The 19,945-nt window shown below is 43.0% G+C and overlaps 1 protein-coding gene across 3 annotated transcripts in view; it reads left to right on the top strand.

Moving 5' to 3' along the window:
- The first annotated feature begins 618 nt into the window (after window positions 1-618).
- The window catches only part of Ap1g1 (adaptor related protein complex 1 subunit gamma 1), a 122,170-nt gene continuing 102,843 nt past the window's right edge, over window positions 619-19,945 (top strand). For all 3 annotated transcript variants that reach the window (XM_004659555.3, XM_045146608.1, XM_045146601.1), the window contains exon 1: window positions 619-967. The gene's annotated coding sequence lies outside the window, so the exon portion shown is untranslated. The remainder of the gene's footprint in view (window positions 968-19,945) is intronic.

The raw sequence follows: 19,945 nt of genomic DNA, 5'->3' as shown, positions 1-19,945 counted from the left end.
TTGTTTGACTCAGGTCATTGGTTTATGTAACCATAGATTTGAAAGTCTGTTCTGTAAGAGTTTTAGCTATCATTTATCTAAAGTATCTCCTTTTACATATGACGAAATAGAAATGTTGGACAGTTTTTTTTTAATTTTTATTAGCATTTTCCATGATTATAAAAAAAATCCCATGTTAATTCCCTCCCCCCCCCATACACTTTCTTGGACAGTTTTAAATGACTTGTCTAACACACGAGGGGCGGTGGTGAAATCCATTCTGCAATATCTAGTTCTTCTGTAAAATTATTCGTAAAGATACTATAAAACCATAGAATCTACGACCACTTGGAGCATGCTTCTGAATTTCAACAAGAGCTAAGGTCGCGAAGGTATCATGAGCAACTTCAGGACTCTCTCGGATGAAGACCGCTCATCCCGGCTGCGGGTTCTTTCCCACCTGCCTCACCTCGCCTCTTTGACTGGCCCCGCCCCCTCAGGTGGCACCACCGCTACCAGACGTCCCCGCTTCCCCCGCCCTCCACCAGCGGAACCAAAGTGCGTCGACTCCGGGGACGGCCGGATCTTTGCAGCGCAGACTCATCGCAGCGGTGACTCGGCAGCAGCGTCTAGCGTCATCAGTGACAGCCCTGACCTGGCTACGCTTTGCGTCGCTCTGTCAGGCGCAGTCGCCTCCTCCTTGGCAAATAGTCCTCGGCAGGGTCGGAGTTCTTGGGTCATCCGAAGAGGGAAATACGAGAAGTTGGCAGTCAGGGGGATGCGGCATCGACCCGGAAGAGGGAGATAGGGCCCGGACGTTTCGTCGATAGTGTGTGAAGTTAGTTAAAGACTCCTTCCTGCCTGAGGATCCCTCCGCCTGCAGTAGCGGTGGTGAGGCCGAGGGAGCCGCCATTTTGGATGTTCGGTTCCTGCTGCCACTGCCGCCGCCGCCCCCGAAGCTGCTGCTTTCATTCGAGGTTTCGGGCCGGTGAGTGTCACTCGCGGCGCCGGGGAGCGTCTTGTTTCTGTCGCCCGCTGCCGGCGCGCGCGTCCAGCCGGAAGCCTCCTGTCAGCCCCAGCCTGTGGGGTGTGTGGGGGGGCGGTGTGGAGGAGAGGACAGAGGTGTTTGGGCCAGGAGGAGCCGGGAGCCCCCTTCACCCCCGGGTCGCTCGGACTTGCCGGGGGCCGACCCCACAAGGCTTCGGACCGGGAGGCCCGGCGCGCAGCTGCTGAAGCCCTCGGAGGCCGGCCTTGTCCCGCCCGCCGCGGGGCCTCCTTGAACCCATTGACTTTGGCAGGCTGCGATCTGAAAGCTCCTGCGGGGAGCCTGGGGTTTTAGCGGGGCGGGCGGGCCCCACCCCCGCGTGTCCTCTCGGAGCCACGTATCCGCGTTCTTGGAGCTGTCCCCGGGACGCGTCTCCCCGAGAGCTCGCTCTCGCTGCCGGCCCCTGCAGTGCCGTCCTCTCCCGGCCGGACGTCGGCTTCACCGCCCTCCAACCTTCCAACTTTACTTTCTGGTCCAGTTTTCAGCCTTGTTTTTCTTTCTTTACGTTTGGAACTCACCTACGTCGGCCCTGTTCACTGTTCACCCCCCCCCCCCCACTTTTTTTTTCCCGAACTACTGGTTCTGCGGACGTCAGTTTCTAATAATTCTTTCGGACTTCCTGATTGCCTGGAAGTGCCGGCTCGGTTTTGCTTCCCTGTTCAGGGCTTGTCCGTCGCACCCCTCACTGTGTACTTCAGCAGTAAATGTGTTTTTGAAGCAGACTAAATGGCTTTCTTTTTTCTTTTTCTTTTTTGAGGAAAAAGAGCTGTCACATCTTTTTCTGCTTTCCCTTTGCAGAACACTTAACTTTTTCGGGTACTTAACTGATAGTTTTTTTTTCCGAGTACCATGTCTGCCTAAGCACGGAAATTTGTCCCTGGAGAATATTAATCTGACGCAGGTAGAATGGAGAGTAAATTTTTGGTTGCTATAGGGATCAGTTAATAGAAGAGAGGACCGAATAATTTCTTAGTGATCTTCCAGGTGTTTGAACAGTAATGAATGTTTGTGGACTGCTTCCAAAACAAAAGTACTTGTGTTGACTTCATGTATTGTTTTTTCTCAGGGTAGGTTTTAAATAATTGATTATCAGTTCTTTTACATGGTAGTTTTGATATGAAACCTATGGGTCTTTAAGATCCTAAAATTTCATTACTTTTATTCTATTCTTAAAGCACTTTTGTAGTCTAGTATGCCTGAATAAAAAATATTTCACAATGATTCACTGATTATTTCCTACATTTCAAGTTAGGTAAGTGCAGTTGAATCACCCCTATTTCATCTTAGCCTTTTTTTTTTAACAAGAGAAATTACTTGAGATCACAGTTAAGTGACTGAATCTTATTTTTCTAACTTAGAGCTGAGTCAAATCTTTTATTACTTATAAGCCATATATAGTTTTATTATTCTTTTTTAAAATTAAAAATATTATTAGCGAGAAAGAAAGTATGGGCGTGACAGGACCTGCCACTGCAAACAAGTACCAGACACATGCACCAGTTGTGTATGTGGCCTTATGTCGGGAATTGAACCGCCAGGCTTTGCAAGCACATGCCTTTACTGCTGAGCTGTCTCTCCAGCCCCCTAGATGTATTTATTCTCTTTATTTTATTTTAATTTTAATTTTTTGGTTTTTCAAGGTAGGGTCTTACTCTAGCCCATGCTGACCTGGTATTTGCTATGTAGTCTCAGGGTGCTCTCAATCCTCCTACCTCTGCTTCCCGAGTGCCGGGATTAGAGGGATGTGCCACCACTCCCAGAATATTTATTCTTTTAAAAATAATTTAAAAATTTTTTTATTTGAGAGAGAGGGAGAGAATGGGCACACCAGGGTCTCTAGCCACTGTAAATAAACTCCAGATGCATGTGCCACTCTGTGCATCCTGTTAACATGGTCCTGGGGAATTGAACCTGGGTCCTTTGGCTTTGCAGGCAAGCATCTTAACTGCTAAGCCATCTCTCTGGCCGTATTCTTTTTTTAATTATTAAATTTTGTATATATTTTATTTATTTATTTGAGAACTACACAGAGAGAGAATTGGCGCACCAGGACCTTCAGCGACTGCAAATGAACTCCAGATACATGCACCACCTTGTGCATCTGTGGGACCTGGAGAATTGAACATGGATCCTTAGGTTTCACAGGCATGTGTCTTAACCGCTAAGCCATCTCTCCAGCCATATTTTTTAAAATTTTATTTTTATTTATTTATTTGAGAATGACAGGGAGAGAATGGGCACACTAGGACCTCCAGACACTGCAAATGAACTCTAGATACATGTGACATGTGCTTCTGTCTTACGTGGGTACTGGGGAATCGAGCCTTGAACCAGGGTCCTTTGGCTTCATGAGCAAGTGCTTGGCTATTTCTCCAGCCCCCCACCCCCTTTTAAAAAATTACTTGTGAGAGAGACAGAGAAGGAAAAGGAGGCTGGTATAGAAAAGACCTCCACACACTGCAAATGAACTCCAGATGCATGTGTCACCTTCTGTATCTGGCTCATGTAGGTACTGTGGAATTAAACTACTGAGTCCTTAGGCTGTCTTCATGTAGGTACTGGGGGATTAAACCTGTGTCCTTAGGCTTTGCATGCAAGTGCCTTTGCCACTGAGTTGCTTCTCCAGTCCTAGATGCATTTATTCTTATCAAGCTATTGAAATGAAAATGTAGGTAATTCTTTACAGGTCATGATGTTTTAGGACAATATTTAGAGCATGAGCATTTTGTGTTCTTTGCTTTCAGGATCCCCTTCAAAATGTTAATTAATTACATTTAGATATTTGTGACAATTCCTTTAAAAGAACTGTTAAACACTGAGTACATGTCTCCTTGTACTTTACTACTAAAATATTCTGATTCTGAGCTAACTTTTATTTGAGAAAGATTGAGAAAGCGAGAGAGAGAGAATGAATATGAGTGTTCTAGGGCCTCCATCTGCTGCAAATGAACTCCTTATGCATCTGGCTTAGATGGGTACTGGGGAAATCGAACCTGAGTCCTTAGGCTTTGCCAGAAAGCGCCTTACCTGCCAAACCATCTCTCCAGCCCAGTTTTTAAATTTTTATTTACTTGATATATTTATTTGTTTTTAATTTTTTTTTTGTATTTATTTATTTGCAAGCAGTGAGAGAGGGAGAAAGGAGAGAGTCAGACAATGGGCATGCCAGGGCTTTCTGGCCACTGCAGACAAACTCCAGAAGCATGCGCCACTTTGTGCATCTGGCTTATATGGGTATTGGGGAATAAACCTGGGTCCTTAGGCTTCATAGGTAAGGGCCTTAACCTCTAAACCATCTCTCCAGCCGTTTTTAATTTTTTTTTTTTTATTTGCAAGGGTGGGAGGAGGTAGGGAGAGGAAGGGAGGGAGAAGGAAAATGAATGAGAATGGGGGCACCAGGGCCTCTTGACATTGCTAATGAGCTCTAGACACATGACACTTTGTGCATCTGGCATGACATAGGTACTAGAGAATTGAACCCGAGCTGTCAGGCTTTGGAACCAAATTTCTTTATCTCTAGCCCCTTAGTAGCTTTTTTTTTTTTTTTTTAAAGTCATAAAATCTTTATACAAATATAAAAAATTAAGTTTTTCCAGAAGATAATTTTTAACTTAAAAACTTGAATTTGAATCTTCCTATCCAGGCAGATTTTTGCAATGTTTAATTCCTTTATTTGCATTCGATAGGGATTTAAAATTTTGTGTTAAATAAGACCTAACTGACCAAAACTTTAAAACTCTTTCTTTTTTTTTTTTTTTGGTTTTTCGAGGTAGGGTCTCACTCTGGTCCAGGCTGACCTGGAATTAACTCTGTCATCTCAGGGTGGCCTTGAACTCATGGCAATCCTCCTACCTCTGCCTCCCGAGTGCTGGGATTAAAGGCGTGCGCCACCACGCCCGGCTTTAAAACTCTTATTTATAAGATTTAGCCTTAAAAAATAAAGTAGCTAGGTGGCACATGCCTTTAATCCCAGCACTTGGGAGGCAGAGATAGGAGAATCACCATGAGTTTGATGCCACCCTGAGACTACATAGGGAATTCCAGGTCAGCCTGGGCTAGAGTGATGCTACATCTTTAAAAACCAAAAGAAAGGTGGGTGTGGTGGTGCATGCCTTTAATTCTAGCACTTGGGAGGCAGAGGTAGGATGATTGCCATGAGTTTGAGGCCACCCTGAGACTACATAGTGACCAGGTCAGCCTGGGCCGGAGTAAGACCCTACCTCAAAAAGCAAAAAACAGGGCTGGAGAGATGGCTTAGCGGTTAAGTGCTTGCCTGTGAAGCCTAAGGACCCTGGTTCGAGGCTCGGTTCCCCAGTACCCACATTAGCCAGATGCACAAGGGGGCACACGCATCTGGAGTTAGTTTGCAGTGGCTGGAAGCCCTGGTGCGCCCATATCCCCCCCCACCCCCGTCATTCTCAAATAAATAAATAAAAATGAACAAAAAAAATTTTTAAAATACCCAAAAGAATTCTCACCTGATGGTGCATGCATGCTTTTAATCCCAGCACTCAGGAGGCAGACTATATAGTGAATTCCAGGTCAGTCTGGACTAGAGTGAGACTTGTCCTTGTAAAACAAAACAAAACAAAACAAAAAAAGCCTTTAATTTTTTTTTTTTTTTTGCGGGATTGGGGTGGGGAGCGGGTTCAGAATGTCTTACTGTAGTCCAGGCTGACCTGGAATTCCCTATGTAGTCTCAGGGTGGTCTTGAACTCATGGCATTCCTCCTACCTCTGCATCCCCAGTGCTGGGATTAAAGGCACGTGCCACCAAAACCCAGCCTTTAAAAAAATTTGTTTAGCTGCATTAGGAACTTGCCAAGGTAATCTTTGATTGCTATTTGCGTCATTTTCAGGTTTTTGGTTTTTTGAGGTAGGGTTTCACTCTAGCCCAGGCTGACCTGGAATTTACTATGTAGTCCCAAGGTGGTCTCAAACTCATGGCAATACTTCTTCTACCTCTGCCTCCTGAGTGCTGGGATTAAGGGTGTGCACAACCACGCCCAGCTGCTTTCAGTTTTTGATTTTTTTTTTTTTTTGTTACTGGTTTTTGTTTTTCTAGATGCGTTCTCACTCTAGTCCAGGCTGACCTGGAATTCACTCTGTGTAGTCTCAGGCTGTCCCCTAATTCATATAGATCCTCATACCTCTTCCTTTCAAGACCTGGAATTAAAGGTGTGCAGCATTGCTGATTATGGCATTTTATTTTGCTTTATTTATTTATATATTTGGTGTTTTGAGGTAGGGTCTCACTCTGGCTCAAGCTGACCTGGAATTCACTATGTAGTCTCAGGGTGGCCTCGAATTCTCGGCAGTCCTCCTGCTGAGATTAAAGGCGTGCGCCACTATGCCCAGGTATTTTATTTTATTTTTTGGTCTTTTCAGGTAGGGTCACCTCACTCTAGCCCAGGCTGACCTGGAATTCATTATGTAGTCTCAGGGTGGCCTCAAACTTTCGGTGATCCTCCTACCTCTGCCTCCCCAGTGCGGGTATTAAAGTGTGCCACCATGCCCAGATTTTTTTTTTAATCTTTTTTTTTCTCTCACCCCCTTCCTCTCCTTCCCCTTCTCATGCATTCCAGGCTTGAACTCCATGTATAAGTGAGGACGACCTTGAACATCTTGATCCTCTTGCCTCCATCCCCCAAATTCTGGGATTAGAGGCATATGCCACCATACCCTGCTCATTCAGTGCTGGGGATCAAACTCAAGCTTTGTGCATGCCAGGCAAATGCTCTAACCACTTAGAAACATTCCCAGTTTAAAAAAGAAGAAGGGCTGGAGCCTGCAAAGCCTAATAACCTGAGTTCACTTTCCACAGTGCCCACATAAAGCCAGATGTACAAGGTGGCTCATGTGTCTAGAGTTCGTTTGCAGTAGCTGGAGGCCCTGGTGTGCCCATTCTCTCTCTCTCTTTCTCTCCGTGCTTGTAAATAAATAAATATTAAAAGAAAAGTTCCTTAAAAAATTTAAAACAGGTTTTGCTAGCTCAGACTGACCTTGAACTCATAAACTTCCTGTTTCAGCCTCCTCAGACATAGGATTTTGGGCCTTTGCTGCCGCACTCGGTCTTCCTCAGTTTCTTATGCAGGTTATTTAAAGTAGCAAGAAATTTAAAAATTGAACAGAATGTATAAGCTGTGTGTCCAGCACTGGGGGAGGCAGAGATAGAAGGATCACTGCACATTTGAGGTCAGCTTGGTTAACATAGTAAGTTCCAGGTTAGGGTTACATAGCTAGGTTCTCTCTCAAACGAGGAACAACCATAAAGAAAACAGATTTAGGTAACCTCATATTTCTTGGCTTGTATTTTGAAAAAACTATTTGTCAATGTGTCTTAAGAGTTTTGGGGGGGCTGGAGAGATAGGTCAGCAGTTTAAGACACTTGCTTGCAAAGCCTGATGGCCTGAATTTGATTCCCCAGTACCCACATAAAGCCAGATGTACAATGTGGCACATGCATTTGGAGTTCCTTTGTAGTAAGAGGCCCTGGTGTGCCCATTCATTCATTCACTTATTTCTCCTTCCTCTTCCCCCTCCTTCACCTTGCAAATAAACAAGTAAAATTTAAAAAAAAAGAGGCAAAACAAAGATTTTTCTAGGGTTCCCCCCCCCAAAGAAATAATTTATTTAGTGAAATCAGGGAAGAGAAAAGGGAAAGAATTATCAAATCAACTTTGAAAGAACATGTAAGCTTATTTTTCTTCACTAAAGGAATATACAAAATACTTGATGTGGTGTGGGTTCTGGCTATTAGAACAAACATGTCAAAGTTTGAAGAGTTCAGAAGTAGGGAAAATAAAACAAACTTGTTGAAGCAGGATTAGCTAACAATTTATTATGAAAGGGCAGAGGTTAGGATAAAATGACTGAAAAGAAAAATACTTTTTGACTAGCTACTTGGAAGTTTCACCTTTTCATGATTAATAAAAAAATAAAAATAAAATTAGTAAGTTAGAAGTGCTTTCAGTGAAATTAAATAGATTCAGGAAAAAAAATCTTTTTTAAAGATAGGAAAAATGAATTTGACCCTTGTACCTTTGTGAATAATTAAAGACATTCTAGAGTCAAGTAGTTTTTGCCTCCCCACCAACTCCTTTTCTGTTGTTAAAGCACAACAGGGCAAGTGTAACCTGATGTACAGTTGCTTTGCTAATGCCAGCTTGCTTGTTATTTCTCTCTATACATTTGAACTGAGCATCCCAGACTTGGGCTTGTCCAGTTTTGATGTTAATATTATGAATTTTGGGGAGCAGCAAGTATGAGAAAGATGTGATCTTTAAAACTAAAATCACTTTTTTTTTCCTTTACAACCTTTGGGTAAAATAGATGATGTGTGCTGTTTGTCTCTAGCAGGAGTTCCAGTAGTGATTTTACAGCTCAAGTTAGGGAAGCTGTTTATTAATCCACACTGCTGAGAAATTGTTCAGTTTCAAGCCAAAGGAAGAGAAGCTAATTTTAAATATGTTTTTAAAAAGCTTTCATGAAAGGTTTTGTTTCCTTCTTATGTTTTGAAATATTTGAAAACATTGTTTAAAAATACGATGAGATGATTGGTAAAAACAGAACAATCAAGCACACTGTATAGAATTAATTGAAGCTGTAAATAATTTTTTTTTTTTTTTTTGGTCTGGTTACTGAAGAGGAAAAACTTCATTGTAAGAAAAAAAATTTTCTTTTTTAAATTTTAGAGTGAGAGAATTGGCATACCAGGGCTTAGTCACTGCAATCGAACTCCAGCCACTTGTGCCACCTAGTGGGCATGTGTGGCCTTATGCTTGTCTCACCTTTGTGCATCTGGCTAATGTGGGATCTGGAGTATAGAATCTGGGTCCTTAGGCTTAGCAGGCAAGCACTTTAACCACTAAGCCATCTGTCCTGCCCAGAAAGAACCTTTTCTAGTAGTATGTGTATCTTTCTTCACTAGTGGGACCATAGGTTTTGAATTTTGCCTAGAAACTGTTTCCATGGTAGTATTTAAGATGGTAGAATGAGGAAGTTTTGAATTACTGCCATTTGGTTGTATTATTTATTTATTTATTTGTTTGTTTTTTAAGGTAGGGTCTCACTGTAGCCCAGGCTGACCTGGAATTCACTTGTATTCTCAGGATGGCCCATAACTCATGGCAATCCTCCTACCTCTGCCTCCTAAGTGCTGGGATTAAAGGCGTGCACCACCACACCAGGCTTTGTTTTTTTTTTTTTTTTTGAGGTAGAGTCTTATTCTAGTCCAGGCTGACCAGCAATTCATTATGTAGTCTCAGGGTGGCCTCAGACTCACAGCAATCCTTCTACCTCAGCCTTCCAAGTGCTGGGATTAAGGGCATGCCTGGCTCATACCTTTTCATTCTTATTGTATATGCTGCGTCTATACTTGGAAGAACCTATTCTTCCTTCTGCTTTGGCCCTCCCTGCACAGGAATGTAGCAGATATTTCTCAAGGGAAAAGGGCGTAACACTTTTTTAGTACTTACTGAATTGTCTATTTCAACATTTTGAGTTTCTAGAGAACTCAGTTGTCACATATATGGCATCCCTATACACAGCACAGTGCTTGGCACTTAGTGGTCACTTGGCAAAATAGATATGTCAGTGAAAATCATGGAAAAGTTGTTTGGGGTACTCTGTGATGTATGGTAATTGATTAGAAAAGCAGTGAGGATCCTGAGTGAGTTATAGGAATCTGCTGCAAGTCATTTTCTTGTGGCAGGTAAGTTGATATTAAGGAAGTTATTAGGGTATTTAGATGCTTTGTTCTGAAATTGACATTAGCCATTACTCTTCTTCACTCAGCTCAAAAGCTTCAAATGGCAGCAAAAAAATCTGATTTTTTCACAATCTTTCTTTTATTTATCATGTAGAGGAAACTAATGGTGTTATCATCAGTTTTACATTCTCTTTCCCAACAGTAAAAATACATCAATGGTGGGGTGGGTTGGGGTGGGGAGATAGCTTAAAGATGCCCTGGTGTACCCTTGTGCCTGTTCATTCTCTTTTCTCTTTCTCACAAACTATTTTTATTTTTAGGAAGAGACAGAGGGAGAGAGAGAATTGGTGCGCCAGGGCCTTGGCCACTGCAATTGAACTTCAGACGCTTGTGTCACCTAGTGGGTCTGTGACCTTGCACTTGCCTGACCTTTGTGCATCTGGCTTACGTGGGATCTGGAGAGTTGAACATGGGTCCTTAGGCTTCGCAGGCAAGTGCCTTAATGGCTAAGCCATCTCTCCAGCCCCTCCCCCCCTTTCTTTGAGGCAAGGTTTTACTCTATCCCAGGTTGATTTGGAATTCAGTGTGTAGTCTCAGAGTAGCCTCGAACTCATGGTGATCCTCCTACCTTTGCCTCCCAAGTACTGGGATTAAAGGCATGTGCCACCACACATGGCCTAGCTATTTTTTCTTAAAGAAATTGAATTGGTTGCTCAGCATTTTGTTGTTGACTTTTGTGTTTGAAAATATACTTTTATCATTCTGAGATCTTCTCATTTTCATCTATAAAATAATAATTGTTGAAAGCTATTAATTTCCTTCAGCTTCCTTTATTATTGTTTTGCTCAGCTGATGGACATCTTCAATATTATCCCTTCAAGCTCTACACTATGTGTTATGCAAACATGAATGTGCATATATGGGTATTTGGTTTTTTACAAAAGAAAGCTCAAACTATTAACACTACAGAAACCTTCTCATAATGTCATGAGCTAAGAAGATGGCTCAGTGGTTAAAGAAACTTGCTTGCAAAGCCTACTCACTTGGGTTCAATTCCCAAGCTGCATACATAAACCAGACCCAAAAAATGGCCTAAGTGTCTGGTGTTTGTAGTGGCAAGAGGCCCTGGCATGCATGCACACATACACATGCACACATAAACTTCAGAAAATCAAAATAAATGTCATGGTCAGTAGGTATAATTCTATGTCGATTCTTTATTACTAGCACAGATGTACTATAATTTATTTCGTTACTTTCTTGTGGGCATTTAGATGATTTCCAGATTTTTGCTACTACAAACAGTGCTACAGTAAGTGTACATCAAAAATGTAATTTAAGCCGGGCGTGGTGGTGCATGACTTTAATCCCAGCACTTGGGAGGCAGAGGTAGTAGGATCACCATGAGTTTGAGGCTACCCTGAAACTACATAGTTAATTCCAGGTCGGCCTGGATCAGAATGAGACCCTACTTCGAAAAACCAAAAAAAAAAAAAAAAAAAGTAATTTAAGGCACACTCCTGTTGCTGTTGTTCATCTGATGTGGTCAGGAGGTGATGTCTACTCTCTGCTCATGTCATTGTTTCTCCATGCCATCATGGAGCTTCCACTCGAGTCTGTAAGCCAAATAAACCTTTGTTCCCCCATTTAAAAAAAAAAAAAGTAATTTCAGGCTAGAGGGATGGCTCAGCAGTTAAGGCACATGCCTGCAAAAAGCCGAATGACCTGGGTTCAGTTCCCCAGGTCCCACTCCCCAGGTCCCATGTAAGCCAGATAGATGCACAAGGTGGGTGGTCTCTGACACTCTCAAGTAAACAAAACTTAAATAAATAAATAAAGTCAAATACACCCAGCACACATCTAACGTCCTGAATCACATGAGTTAACAGGACAGTGGGCTCTTTAAAAATAAAAGTAATTTAGGGCCTGAGAGATGGCTTAGCGGTTTAAGTGCTTGCCTGTGAAGCTTGATTCCCCAGGACCCATGTTAGCCAGATGCACAAAGGAGTTCACGTGTCTGGAGTTCGTTTGCAGTGGCTGGAGGCCCTGGCATGCCCATTCTCTCTCTCTCTCTCTCTCTCTCTGTCGCTCTCAAATAAATAAATAAATAAAAATTAAAAAAATTTAAAAAGTAATTTAACTTTACTAAGGTTAGATTATTCTCTACATAGGTTGTCATAATTTCTTTGAACCCCAGTAGCATAGCAGTAAATTCTTCATATCATACTAGTGCATGTAAAGACCTAATTTCATTTTTTACTGGTCTGCTAGATGTTAAATTATTTCCCAGTTATGTCTTAACTTGAATTCCCCTCCCTTTTTTTTTTCAAGGTAGAGTCTCACTCTAGCTCAAGATGACCTGGAATTCACTAGTCTCAGGGTGGCCTTGAACTCACAGTGATTCTCTTAACTCTGCTTTCTGAGTGCTGGAATTAAAGGGGTGCTCCACCACGCCCGGCTTCTGGTTCAGTTTTTTGTTTACTTTGTGTTTATTTTTGCTAGAGAGAGGACTGAGTAAGCATGCCAGGGTCTCTTGCTGTTGCAGGTGAACTCCAGCTCCATAGGTCTTGTTGTGCATCTGGCTTTACGTGGTTATGGGCATGCCAGGGCCTCTAACTGCATGTACGTGAACTCCAGCTACACGAGCTACTTTGTGTGTCTGGCTTAATGTGGGTACTGGAGAACTGAACCTGGGCCAGCAGGCTTTGCAAGCAAGCACCTTTCATTGTTGAGCTATCTCTCCAGTTCTATGTTTTCGAGGTTCTCTAGCTCAGGTTGACATGGAACTTAGAGCTGTCCTCTTTGTGCTGGTTTGAATCAGATGTTCCCTGTCACCTCATGTGTTCTGAATGTTTTGTCTTCAGTTTGTGGTGGTTCAGGAGGTGGAGCTTTGCTGGAGGTGGTGTGTTTTTGGGGGTGGGCTTTGGGGTGTTGGATCCAGCTTGCCCTTGCTAGAGCTCAGCTTACTCTCTTGATGATAAATTTTCCACCTGCTGTGGCAGAAGTGATGTCCAGCCTCTTCTGCCATGCTTTTCCCTGTCAACATGAAACTTTCCCTGTAGACTAAAAGCCTAAACAAATCCTTTCCTCCCATCTGCTTTGGATAAGGTGTTTTGTCCCAGCTACAGGAAAGTAACTACAACACACCTACTTCAGCCTCCTCAGTATTGGAATTAAAGACATGAGCCACTGTTCCCAGCTGGGTTTTTTAATTAATTAATTAATTTTTTTTTTGAGGTAGGGTCTCACTTTAGCCAAGGCTGACCTGGAACTCACTCTATAGTCCCAAACTGGCCTGGAGTTCACAGCGATCCTCCTACCTCTGCCTCCCGAGTGCTTGGATTAAAGGTGTGTGTCCCCAATGCCCTGTTTGGTTTGTTTGTTTATTTATGAGAGAGTGGGCATGCCAGGGCCTCTAGCCACTGCAGATGAACTCCAAACATATGCACCACTGTGTGCAACATGGGTTCCAGAGAGTCAAGCCTGGGTCCTTAAGCTTCTCAGGCAAGTGCTTTGACCGATAAGCTCTCTCTCCAGCTCCCCCTCCATCCCCCCCCAAGGTTGTGTCTCCATTTCAGGCTGACCTGGAATTCACTATGTAGTTTCAGGGTGGCCTCAAACTCACAGTGATTCTCCTGCCTCTGCCTCTGGAGTGCTGGGATTAAAGGCATGCGCCACCATGCCCAGCTCTCTCTGTCTCTTTTTAAAATTAGTTCTCTCTCTTTTTTTTCCATCTTGCAGGACCATTATGGAATACTAATTCATATGACAAATGTTTTTCTTGGTTTTCAATTTCTTTCTTTTTAAATTTTTTTTCCTGAGGAGGGTCTCACTGTAGCCCAGGCTGATCTGGAAATCTGTAGTCTCAGGCTGGCCTTGAACCTAAAGCAGTCCTCCTGTCTCTGCCTCCCGAGTGCTGGGATTAAAGGTGTGTGCCACCATACCTGCATCTTTTTTTTTTTATTCCTTCTTTTTTGTTTTTGTTCTATCAACTCTGTAGTCTCAGACTTGTCTTGACTTCACAGCATTCCTTCTGTCTCAGCCTCCTGAGTGCCTGCCTTCAATTTTTTTTCTTTTAGCCACATATCACAGATACCTTAAAAGTAGTTATATGTCTCCCTTAAAAGTAGTCGTATATGTCTTTGTTTGCCTCTCCTATGATTTCTGTTTTCTTTTGTGTGTATGTGGCATTGGTACGTGGGTATGTGTATATGCATGTTCAGATGTGTCCTGCTGGTTCGTGTGTGTGTCCCCAGAGGTCAATGTCCATTGTCTTCCTCAATAATTTCTACCTTTTATTTTTTGGTACAAGGTCTCTTACTGAATCTGAAGCTTATTGTTTTAGCTAGACTAAGCTATAATTTCAGAAACTTGGAACATGAGTTTCTAATACCAGAAATGTGCAAATGTCCTCTTAATTGTTCCTTTTAATATTTTTTTCTTTTTATTTATTTATTTGAGAACAAGAGACAGAGAGAAAGAGGCGGGGGGAGGGTTGGGGTGAGAGGGAGAGAATGGGTGCACCAGAGCCTCTAGCCACTGCAAACGAACTCCAGGTAAGTGTGCCCTCTTGTGCATCTGGCTAACGTGGGTCCTGGGGGAATTGAGCCTTGAACCAGGGCCCTTAGGCTTCACAGGAGTGTGCTTAACTGCTAAGCCATCTCTCCAGCCTGCCTTTTAATATCCTATATTGTGATTAAAATAATCCTTGCCTGTAGTTAAAATCTATATGGAGTGAGATAGAGGTGTTTTGTTTTTTTTTTTAAATTTTTATTTATTTATTTGAGAGCGACAGACACAGAGAGAAAGACAGATAGAGGGAGAGAGAGAGAGAGAGAGAGAGAGAATGGGCGCGCCAGGGCTTCCAGCCTCTGCAAACGAACTCCAGACGCGTGCGCCCCCTTGTGCATCTGGCTAACGTGGGACCTGGGGAACCGAGCCTCGAACCAGGGTCCTTCGGCTTCACAGGCAAGCGCTTAACCGCTAAAGCCATCTCTCCAGCCCCTAGAGGTGTTTGTTTGAGACAGGGTCCTACTCTACCTCAGGCTGGCCTCACACTCATGGCAGCCCTTCTGCTTCAGCCTTCTTGATTGCTTGAATTACAGGTGCAAGCCATTGTGCCTAACATCAAGGTAGGGCTTTTGTATGACTTAATTTACTTTCAGTGCCAGCTGTGCCAGGACTAACTAAACCATTCTTTTCCCAATGTCTTAAATGTCACTTGTTATATACATTTTCATGTACGTTTGCATACTCTGGTTTTCTTTCCCTAGTACCATTATCTTGTTTTTATTTTTTAATTTTTTTGTTCATTTTTATTTATTTGAGAGTGATAGAGAGAGAAAGAGGCAGATAGAGAGAATGGGCACACCAGGGCCTGCAGCCACTGCAAACGAATTCCAGATGTGTGCGCCCCCTTGTGCATCTAACGTGGGTCCTGGATAATCAAGCCTCGACCCGGGGTCCTTAGGCTTCACGGGCAAACACTTAACTGCTAAGCCATTCCTCCAGGGCCCCCCCCCCCCCGTGTTTTTTTTTTTTTTTTTTTTTTTTAGGTATTGGCTTGCTTTAATTCAGGCTGACCTGGAATTCAGCCTGTAGTCTCAGGCTGGCCTTGAACTCACAGAGATCGTTCTACTTCAGCCTCCTGAGTACTGGGATTAAAGGCATGTGCCACCACACTCAGCTAAAACTTCAGTGGCTTTGTTTTTACAACTCTTTGTTTATTTAAGAGTGAGAGAGAGAGAGACAGAGAGAAAGAGAAAGAGGCAGATAGAGAATGGGCCACTGTAATTGAACTCTAGATGCATGTGTCACCATGTGTATCTGGCTCACATGGGTCCTAGGGAATCAAACCTGGGTCTTTTGGCTTTGCAGGCAAATGCCTTAACTGCTAAGCCATCTCTCCAGCCCTTCAGTGGCCTTAAAAATATTTTTATTTATTTGTAAACTGAGAGAAATAGAATATGAATGATGCATGCCAGGGCCTCTAGCTGCTGCAAAGGAACTCCAGATGCATGTGTCACTGTGTATCTGGCTTTACGTGGGTACTGAGGAATTGAACTCAGTTCATTAGGCTTTGCAGGCAAGCACCTTAACCACTTAGCAGTCTCTCCATGTCTTGTAAACCCACTCCCCCCCCCCCCAGGTGGAGTCTCTAGCCCAGGCTGACCTGGAATTCACTATGTAATTATCTCCAGGTGGCCTCGATCCTCAATCTCATAGTGATCCTCCTATCTCTACTTCCCAAGTGCTGGAATTAAAGGCATGTGCCACCATGCCTGGTCCTGTCTTGTAGGTTTGAAAATACTAACTTTCATATAGAAAAGTTAAGAAAAGTTCCTATTACTGTAGCTTTTCATTTATGACTGTTATTTATTCCTTTTAAGACAGCATCTCATGTCTTTCAGGCTGGCTTTGACTATTCTGTGTAGGCAAAGATGACCTGATTGGCCTGCTTACCTCTTGAGGCACATTATCACCCATCCTAGTTTTCATTCAAATTATTTTATTTTATTTATTTATTTGCAAGCAGAGACGAGAGTATGGTCGCTTAAAATTTTATTTATAGCTGGGCGTAGAGGCACATGCTTTTATTGTAAGCACTTGGGAGGATTACTATGAGTTTGAGGCCACACTGAGACTACAGAGTAAATTCTAGGTCATCCTGGGCTAGAGTGAAACCCTCCCTCATTTAAAAAAAAAAAAAAAAAACTTTATGTATTTGCAAGCAGAGAGAGAGAGATAGACGCACACATACACACAGAGAGAATGGTTGTACCAGGGCCTCTTGTCACTGCAAACAAACTCCATATGCATGTACCACTTTATGCATCTGGCTTTATATGGGCACTGGGGAATTGAACACAGGTTGTTAGACTTTGTAAGCAATGACCTTAACTGATGAACCATCTCCCCACCTTTTTGTGTCTGGGGGGCATGCAAGGGCACCCACTCATTCTTTTTTTTTTTTTTTTTGGAGGTAGGGTCTCACTGTAGCCCAGGCTGACCTGGAATTCACTATGTTGTCTCAAGGTGACCTCGAATGCACAGCAATTCTCCTGCCTCTGCCTCCCGAGTGCTGGGATTAAAGATGTGCACCATCATTCCTGTCTCTCTTTTTTTTTTTTTTTTTTGGTTTTTCGAGGTAGGGTCTCACTCTAGCCCAGGCTGACCTGGAATTCAGTATGGAGTCTCAGGATGGCCTTGAACTCACAGCAATCCTCCTACCTCTGCCTCTTGAGTGCTGGAACCTGGGAGCCCGCCTCATTTATGACTATTCTTACATATTCATTCTTATATTTGCATGATTATAACTAATTTTGAGTTCCAAAAACAACAAAACCACTGCTTGGAATGGCATTGTAATCATATGTTAATTTAGGATGCTAATGTAAATGTAATGTAATGTAAAGGATGACTTTTTTGTTACAGCATGTCTTTTTCAAGATTTTTTTTGTATGTGTTGTGTTTGTGTGGGGTGGTTAAGGCCCTTGTATGTGCAGATGCATGGGTTCTAATGGTGGAGGGAGTGTTTTTTGTGAGTCCAGCTTTTAAGAAGAAATAGAGGCAGATATGGAAGAGAAAGGAAACACAGTTTCCTTTGGTTTTGTGTTGTGCAAATGTGTACAAGTGTGTGTGTACCCTGTATGCAGGTATAGCAGCCCCAGCAGAGTTGGGTGTTGAGTGTTCTACTTTTCTGTTCTTCGCCTTATTTTCTTGAGACCGTGTCTTTCTCTGAACATGGAGCTCCCTGTTTTTCAGTTAGACTGGTTGAACCAGCGAGCCCTAGCGACCCTCCTGTTTCTGCCCCTCATGAGCACTGGGGTTATAGGTGTGACACATCTGGCATTTTACTTTCTTTTTATTTTTTTCTCAATTTTTATTAACATTTTCCATGATTATAAAAAATATCTCATGGTGTTACCCTCCCCCCCCCCACTTTCCCCTTTGAAATTCCATTCTCCATCATATCCCCTCCCCATCTCAATAAGTTTCTCTTTTATTTTGATGTCATGATCTTTTCCTCCTCTTATTATGGTCTTGTGTAGGTAGTGTCAGGCACTGTGAGGTTATGGATATCCAGGCCATTTTATGTCTGGAGGGAGCACGTTTTAAGAAGCCCTACCCTTCCTTTGGCTCTTACATTCTTTCCGCCACCTCTTTGCATTAGACCCTGAGCCTTGGAAGGTGTGATCGAGATGTTACTCAGTACTCCAGTCACTTCTTTCCAGCACTATGCTACCTTCTGAGTCGTCCTAAGGTCACTGCCATCTGAAAAGAGAAGATTCCCTACCCAAAGTGAGAGTAGCATTAATATAAGGGTATGAATATTAAGAGAAGTACTTACTGGGCAGTTTGATAAGCATAGTGTATACATTTATCCAGACATCAGCAGGTGTTACACCCCTAGGGCTCATGACTACCCCTGTTTTAAGTTTTCAGGATCAGGAATGTATTCCCTCCCATGGAGCGGTCCAGTCCAATTGGAGGGCATTTGGTTTCCACCATGATAGTTGTGCCACTATTGCACCCGTTGGCTCATTTGGCCTGGCTGGCCAATTATAAGTCTTGCAGTGTCCACTGTTGAGTAACTTCACTGGTGCTATTTCTTTCTCCCATTGAACTACATGTAGAATGGCTTCTTCCAGCTTTCTGTCAGCTGGTCTCCATGGGGGAAGTTATCAGCTCAGTTCCAGCAGGATTTCTCAGTGGCCTTGCAGCCCAAGTATGTGGAGTCATCAGCAATAGGGTCTTACCATCGATTCCTGGTGGGAAACCAAGGGCCTCAGCGATGGCCTGTAATGTTTTGGGGGCATCAGGGACCTCCCTGGCCAACAACTCACTGGAAGGTATCCCATTCCTGGCACTGAAAATTTTGTAGCAATGATCTACGACTTCTGAGTGTTCCATTGTCCAAAACCGGAGGATTCCATATGATATATTTATATCCTCTTAGATTCTGATTAGCCCTCCTTTTTATTTTATTTTTAAAACTTTATTTTATTTGAGAGAAAGAAAGAGGCAGAGAGAGGGAGAGAGAGAGAATAGGCATGCCAGGGCCTCTAGCCACTGCAAATGAACTCCAGACGCATGTATCCCCTTGTGCAGCTGGCTTACATGGGTCCTGGGGAATCAAACTGAGGTCCTTTGGCTTTGCAGGAAAGCTCCTTAACTGCTAAGCCATCTCTCCAGCCCACATTTGGCTTTTTATGTGGTGTTCATGCTTGTACAACAAATGTTCTTACTTCCTGGGCTACCTATCTCCTTAGTTCAATTTTTTTTAGTTTTACTTTAGGCTTTTTCAGTAAGTGTTTTATGTATTTTGTAATATTCTTTGTAATAGCCCTTTCTTTACTAAATGTATTCCTAGGTATATTGTTTTGACATTGTTGTCACTTTTAACCTTGTCCATTTCTTTTATTTTTTTCCCTTGTTTTGTTTTGGTTTGGTTTTTCGAGGTAGGATTTTGCTCTAGCCCAGGCTGACCTGGAATTCACCATGTAGTCTCTGGCTAGCCTCGAACTCATGGCAATCCTCCTACCACTGCCTCCCAGTGCTGCGATTAAAGTCTTGAGCCACCATGCCTGGCTAACCTTGCCCATTTCTAATTAGTTAATATTAGAAACTGGCTAAAAATGGGCTGGGCAAAGGCACTAGGTCGCACATGTACCTGGAGTTCAATTGCAGTGGCTATAGGCTATGGTGTGCCCATTCTCTTCCTCTCTCTCTCTCTCTCTCAAATACATAAATAAACAAACAAACAAACAAATAAAATATTTAAAATGTGGGTGGGGTGCTGCAAAGAGTGGCCTGCATAAATCCAGATTCAGAAAGTGTGGCAAGCATCATTTGCAGCTGCAAGAGATCCTGATGAGTGCCCTCCCCCCACACAAGATAAGTATTTAAAAAAATGGACTGGGATGCTGGCTCAAATAATAAAGAACTTTTCATGCAAGCATGAGGGCCTGAGTTTGGATCTCAAGCACTCATGTTAAAGCCAGGCAGTTTGGCACATACATGTAATCCCAGCACTAGGGAGGTAGAGACAGGAGGATCCCTGGGGCTTCTTCATTAACTAGTCTGGCTAAATCAGTGAGCTTCAGGTTCAGTGAATGACTCTTTTTAAAAAAATACTTTTATTTGAGAGAGAGCGTGTGCGTGCCAGGGCCTTCAGCCACTGCAAATGAATTCAATGCGTGTGTCACCTTT

Source organism: Jaculus jaculus, chromosome 1 (assembly GCF_020740685.1).
Source record: "Jaculus jaculus isolate mJacJac1 chromosome 1, mJacJac1.mat.Y.cur, whole genome shotgun sequence".
Taxonomy (NCBI): Eukaryota; Metazoa; Chordata; class Mammalia; order Rodentia; family Dipodidae; genus Jaculus; species Jaculus jaculus.
This window is presented reverse-complemented; position numbering and strand designations above follow the sequence as displayed.